We start from the raw sequence: 6,006 nt of genomic DNA, 5'->3' as shown, positions 1-6,006 counted from the left end.
ACCAGCCAAGTGCAAGTGGCTCCAGGCTATCATTGTAGCTCTTCAAGAGGCTATCATCTGCAGATTGCGATGTTACAACCAGTCCAGGGCAAGGCCCCAGTGGCTCACACCTAGAATCCTAGCTTCTCAGGAGGATGAGCTCTGCGGGTGGAAGTGCAAAACTAACCCGACGGGAACAGTCTGAAAGACTCTTATCTCCATTAAAGTACTAAGAAAAAGCTGGAAGTGGCACTGTGGCTCGAGTGGTAGAGTGCTAACCTTGAGCAAAAAGACAGGGTGTGTGTGTATATGTGTGTGTGGTGGGGAAAGGGGTGAACAGTCCAGTCCAGGTAGAAATGCCAACAACACTCTATAATTAAGTAGCAAAATCCTGGTCTAGCTCAGGTGGTAAAGTGCCAGTCTTAAAATCTTAAGGTATCTAGCCAAGAGTGCTTTAGCCCCCAAAACCACCAAATTTAAGCCTCAGAACTAGCAAACAATCAATGGATTATCAAACAAACAGAAAAAAAAATGAGTTAGAGGTATGGGTCAAACAGTAGGGCCTCTTGCCTAGCATTCATGAAGCCCTGAATACAAACCCTTGTATCATTAATAAAACAGAATTTCTTAATTTTCATTTAAAAATTATAATTTTGCTTTAAGTTTAGTGTGTTAAGCATTTGTGCATGTGGTATAAGAATTTTCTTGCTTATCATTGTCTTTCCTGTTCTAGAAACTTTAATAGGCTGGCCTTTGTACTTGGGTCAATTCATACAGAATCAACTTTTGTGTATGTTATAAAGAAATGGCAAAGGTCATTTTATTTTTTCCTAGGTGGATGAAATTGACCTAATTCTAGAAACCTTAATATGCTAGCCTTTGCACTTAGATCAACAATTCACATAGAATTGACTCTTGTGTATATTATAAAGAAAAGGTAAAGGTCAATTTTTTTTCTAGGTGGATAAAATTGGCCTAACATAATCTTGTTAAAAACCAAAACACGTGACTTTATCCACTTCATTGCAATGATATCTATTGCAAATTTAGACCCAGAGCTGGGTTTGCTCCTGAGCTTTTTGTTTGTTGTTGTTATTTAGTATTTTGCTGTTACTGTGTCATGCTTTGCTGCAATGTTTTATTATCTTGGTAAATACATATTTACTTCACTTTCTCAAAGTTCCCTTAGATAGTTTCATTCCAATGTGTTTCCTTATAAATTTTAATACTAAATGATCATTTTCCAAAGTGAAATTCCTAGAATCCTATGGGTATTACACTGAATCTACAGTTATATTAGAGTATGATTGACTTAATACAATGTTGCAGCTTCGATCTATGGATTTTTCTGGAATCAGGAGTATTGTGTGTGGGTATTTGGGTGTGAGTGTGGGTGTGCGTGCACACCCCATTCCTGGGGTGTGACTCAGGGCCTGGGTGCTGTCCCTGAGTTTTTAGCTCAAGACTAACACTCTACCTCTCAAGCTACACCCCCTCCACGTCTGGCATTTTGGTAGTTAATTGGAGATAAGAGTCGCACAGACTTTCCAGCCTGGGCTGGCTTTGAACCATGATCTGTTCAGATCTCAGCCTCCTGAGTAGCTAGGATTACAGACGTGAGCCACAGGCACACAAACCAAGAACATTTTATAAAGATTTAAATAGATTTCAAGTCTGTGATCTTCGACTACATGTCATGTCTGAGTTTTCCTTAAGTTTTGTAATCAAGCTTCTTTTAGCTTCATTTCACCACTAAGTTGTGAAATAACAGTTGGATATAAATAACTTATTTGAAGATGTATATCAAGTGAATAAATTCCTGCAGATTGCCAAAGCTGGTATTCACCATCACGAGTCACCAGACAGGGAACCACATTTGAGACTTTACCTAAACTTGAAATCACCCTACATTTTACCAGTAAATCAAGAGTGGAAAGTATATCTGTAGAAATATCCAATAAAACTATTATTCATAATCAATATAAATGTTATATGACATTGTTGACCATCAATTTTTTTGTTTCATGAGATAAGGTCTATGAGACAGTCCACACTGGTCTCTAACACAGGGTCTTCCTGCCTCTGCCCCTTGGGTGCTGGTATTACAGGTGGGAAAATCTACTCGTGGCTCTAAGAAATGTGTGTCTGATTGTGTGATATTTCAGAGCAAACCATTCCAAGGCTTTGTGCATGCCATGTAAGTGCTCTATCAGCACATTCGCGTGTTCAAAATACTTTAAACAAGACTTAAATATATGAAGTGTTGATAGTTATTATCCATCATCTAACATACATATCCTGTCTTTTCACTTCTTCTACTATCAGACAAAAGCAAAATTGTTTCAAAGAAATGCTGTAGTCATGTTGAGATGTCATCCCCCCATTGACATGACTCTCCCTGAAAATAAAGAGAGAAAACTACTTCTAAAGAAAACAACTAATTTTAAAAAGCAAAAGGAATAGCAACTTGAACTAAAGAAATGCACATAGGTCTTGTTACATTTAGGTCTTGTTGAATCCATTGCTCTTTACTCATCTGGATCCTCATTCTTTAAATGATTTATAGAATGCATATTTGTCCCAAGAACACCCCTCAAAACTGTACCACAGTGTCGATTCAACCATGAAGTCTCAATGTCAGCTTGGGTAAAAGTTAAAGTCTGAAGAAACTGGAGTTGCCTAGCTTTCGTCGGCACTTTTGCCCTCAGATTCTTATTTTCCAAAATGCTTAATCATGGAATTGGCATTTAGACTAATTTCTTTTTGCAATCCTCAGAAATCCTTCAAACCTAACTTAAAACTGGAATTTCTCATAATATTCTGGTGCACATGAACGTTTTCTGGGATGAAATCTCACACACCACATAACAATGACATGTTTTCCGATTTGCACAATGTTTGTTTTGTCAGATCAATGATAAACTTATGAAGTATAGAGTGTATGTTTTATATGAATTTCCTGTGCATCCACCGTTCCTTAGCAGTGCATAGGCTGATTGACTCTTACGACAGAAAGACCACTTTTCTCCTGTTTACATCTATATACCAAACAATTCTTCCTGATGCTGTTTTCTTTTTCATTAGTGGTGATGGATTATAGGCAGACTGGCTGGCAAGCTAACAGAGACCATTTGTTATTGTATTAAGTTCTACTGTTTCATTTCTTTTTACTGTTTTATTTATTCCATTCTTTTTTTTTCCAATACTGGGACCTGAAATCAGGTTCTCCAGCTTGCTCATCTTGCTTGCTCAGGGCTGGTGGTCTACCATTTGAGTCATGCCTCTAGTCTTTAATACTACACCACTATGATAGACTTAAATAGATACAGTAAACTGAATGACAGACAAGAGGGATAAACTCTATCATTGGGAAGAGAAGCTCATAGACTCAACCAAAATCAAAAATATTATCAGGAAAAATGCCTTTAATATATCTCATCTACCAGTGAGGCACACAGTAAAATATCTATTGTTTATCGTTCTGTCATATGTTTGACTAAGAGCTGGGGTTCATAAGTACTGTTCTGCATCAAAAGAAAACACCATATCATATATTGCTAGTCTGGAAAAAGATTAAAATTCAAAAGTTGAAGTAGGGTTTCTACTAAATATATATTTCTTCCACATTGTCATAAAGCAAAAAAAAAAATTAGAAAAAAAGAAAAGAAAAAAATCACAAGTCAAATTTTCATTTTCTTAAGCCAGGAACTGGCTAAATGGTAGATGATGAATAAGATAAATGATAGATAAATAGATAGACAGACAGACAGATGCATGCATGCATACATACAAGTAATATAACATAATAAATGAAAAGAGAATTATTATGAGGAATTGGTTTACTCCATTCCTATTCTGAAATTTTTAACCCTCTATTGTGTGCAAACTGAAAACCAGCAAAGCCAATAGTACTATTCAATACAGGTGTGATGGCAGGAGAGTTGCTGATGTTAATTCTTAATTTCAGTCTGAGGGGAGAAGTACAAGAGAGGAGGTGAACTAGGAGACTCGGGTCTGCTCCCTGTGGCTTTCTAGGTTCAGGCCTTCCCGAGATGGCTGGGGGCATGCCCCCATCTGGGAGGGCAGCTACATTTCTGAGCCTGCTGATTCAGAGGATAATCTCATCAGGAAACATCTCACAGACACAGCTGGGAATCACACCTGTGGATGTGGGAAACACTGTGACTCAAGTTGACACATAGAGGGAGTCTTCACACGCAGTGTCACGGGTTTTAGAGAGACTTCCAGGAAGGATTGGGCAGCCTCGCCGGCCTGTCTGAGAGCAGCAGCTGGTAGAGGACATGGAGTCCACATCGCTCCTTCACTTTGGAAGATCAAAGCAGGAAGAAGGAGAGAAGAATTGCGGGAGTGGCTTTCTTCAGTAGATGGGCGTCTGGTGTGGAGGGGAGGCTGACTCGAGGTCAGAGCACCATGGTTCCAGGGAGGAAGGCCAGGTGCAGGTTCAGCTCAGAGGAGGTCTTCTTGTTCAAGTCTTCTTTGCCTTCTTTCTTTTTGTTTTTTTCTTTTGAGAGAGAGAGGCTCATTTCTCAGTAGCCCAAGCTGGCCTGGAAAACACTGCAGAGCCCAGGGTAGCCTCAAATCTGCAGTCTTCCTGCCCCTGTCCCCCAAATACTGAGATCACAGGTGTGTACCACGACACCTGGCAGACCACTCTTTGATTGCGATTCTACTTACTATGCCCAAAATGTTAGCCTTGCCAATCCCTTGAAAATAAAAAGTATTCCTGGCAGTAACGAATTCCAGAAGAGATTACCTTCTACTTGAGGAGGCATTTGTGGAGAAGGAAACATTTAAAATAGACTTTAGGACTCTCATTACAATCTAATCCCGCTATGGTCAAGAAAGATGGTCATCGTTAAAAACAGAAATAAGAAACAAAAATAAACCTTCAGAACGAGACCGTATCTTGACCGGTATGCCTGGAAAGATCCCAACCAATCTTTTGCTGAACGAGGATTCATATACCGACATGTTGAGTTGGACTAATTATGTCTTCATTTCAAAACAGTTGTGTTCCGTCTATGATTATCACACACCATATTGGTTAAAACAAAGTGTTAGTTCTATTTCAGCAACGGTTGTAACAGCCACCCTCTCTTGAGTGACTGCCATGTTCTGAGAACTAGAATAAGCACTTTGCAAACACCATGGTTTTCTTACTATAACAATTTAAATAAATTATTTAATGTTATCTGTCTTATAGAAGGGTGATTTAGGCTTATGGTACTTAAATAGCAGTTAAGTTACCTGGGTAGTGCAAAATTTGGGATGACATTTTTAAGTCAGTGTGTGGATACAGCTATGCAACATTTCCGATAGGTTGCATTCTAAGAAAAGCATCCTTAGGGGGCTACAATTGTGGCTTAGTGGTAGAGTGCTCACCTAGCAGGCATGAAGCAGCCCTGGGTTCAATTCCTCACTACCACATACACAGAAAAAGCAGGAAGTGGCGCTATGGCTCAAATGGGAGAGTGCTAGCCTTGAGCAAAAAAGAGGCTAAGGGACAGTGCTCAGGCCCTGAGTTCAAGCCCCAGGATTCGCAAAAGGGAGGGAGGGAGGGAGGGAGGGAGGGAGGGAAGAAAAAAAAGCATATTTAGGTGATTTCACCTGTGATCATCACAGTCCTACAGATCAGTCACTACATACAAGATGTGTGAGGCTGCTGGTGGCATAACATGGTGTATGTTTTATAGAGAACTTATTTTAAAAGTATATAGACCATATCCTAAAATGTACAGTCCATAAACCATTAATATATTTATTGCCATTACTCATGATGTTTAGTATCTTTTTATATTTTATTATCTTTAATAGCTGTTCAAAGGAATTATCATTCAACAAATCTGTTTATAAATGCAATGCCTCTTGATCAATTTCACCTCTTCCATCATGAAATCCAGGTCTTTCATCCCTATGTTTCTACAGCTTTCAGGTGCCACCTAGTGACCAAATATTAGAATATACTATACTTGAGGAAATCAATTTCATAGGACACTGAAAATAGTT

This window comes from Perognathus longimembris, chromosome 16, assembly GCF_023159225.1.
Source record: "Perognathus longimembris pacificus isolate PPM17 chromosome 16, ASM2315922v1, whole genome shotgun sequence".
In the NCBI taxonomy this organism is placed as follows: Eukaryota; Metazoa; Chordata; class Mammalia; order Rodentia; family Heteromyidae; genus Perognathus; species Perognathus longimembris.
Note: the sequence above shows the minus strand (reverse complement) of the source record.